Here is an 866-nt window from a genome sequence, read left to right on the forward strand (position 1 = left end):
TAACCCCCATATAGCATACATGAATCACCTCGTAGCAGATCTATACAGGTGGAGCTGGGGAAGGTGGAGGGTTTCTGAAGCAAGCTGCAACTGCTACTGCAAGCACGAATCATATATTTGAATGTTAAGCAGCGAGCTCATTGGCTACCGATACAGGAGAGAACCAATCAGCTGTGCCATGTGATAATGATGTCATTAGGTCAGATTGAGTTAGACCTATCGTACTGCGCCATCTAGACTTTCATGCCAGAACTCTGTATTTACAACCTTAAATAGAAATATGCAAAGCTTTATCAAGTTACTTCAAACTTTACTCATGTTAAGGACTTTTGTTTTTTCCTTCCTTACTTGAGACTCATCAGAGAAGGCATAGAGTGCCAGAGGCTTTTCCCCCTCATTGATGAAATTGATTCCATCATCGAGAGACTTGATGGTTAGAATGGGGAGGATGGGGCCAAAAATCTCCTTCTGCATTAAAGGATCTGACTCCTTGATGACCACAGTGGGGGCTGAGATAGTCCATGAAAAAGCAAAAGAGAAAAAGTTCAGAATGGAGTACTAGTTTAGCTGCCTACTAATTATATCGTTCGGTTCACACGCGTACCGCACCGAAAGACCCGTACCGAAACGGTTTGGTACGAATACGTGTACCGTTACACCCCTAATATATATATATATATCTGACCTTGGACCACAAAACCAGTCATAAGGGTCAATTTTTTTTAAATAGAGATTTATACATCATCTGAAATCAAACCATTGATGTATGGTTTGTTAAGATATGACAATGTTTGGCCGAGATAAAACTATTTGAAAATCTGGAATCTGAGGGTGCAAAAAAATCAAAATATTGAGAAAATCACCTT

At 40.1% G+C, this 866-nt stretch overlaps 1 pseudogene; it reads right to left on the minus strand.

The window, feature by feature from the left end:
- Positions 1-303: 303 nt before the first annotated feature.
- LOC107689680 (aldehyde dehydrogenase family 3 member B1-like) overlaps positions 304-866 on the minus strand; it is a 6,426-nt pseudogene continuing 5,863 nt past the window's right edge.

The sequence above is a fragment of the Sinocyclocheilus anshuiensis genome, unplaced genomic scaffold (assembly GCF_001515605.1).
Source record: "Sinocyclocheilus anshuiensis isolate Anshui unplaced genomic scaffold, SAMN03320099.WGS_v1.1 scaffold813, whole genome shotgun sequence".
Taxonomy (NCBI): domain Eukaryota; kingdom Metazoa; phylum Chordata; class Actinopteri; order Cypriniformes; family Cyprinidae; genus Sinocyclocheilus; species Sinocyclocheilus anshuiensis.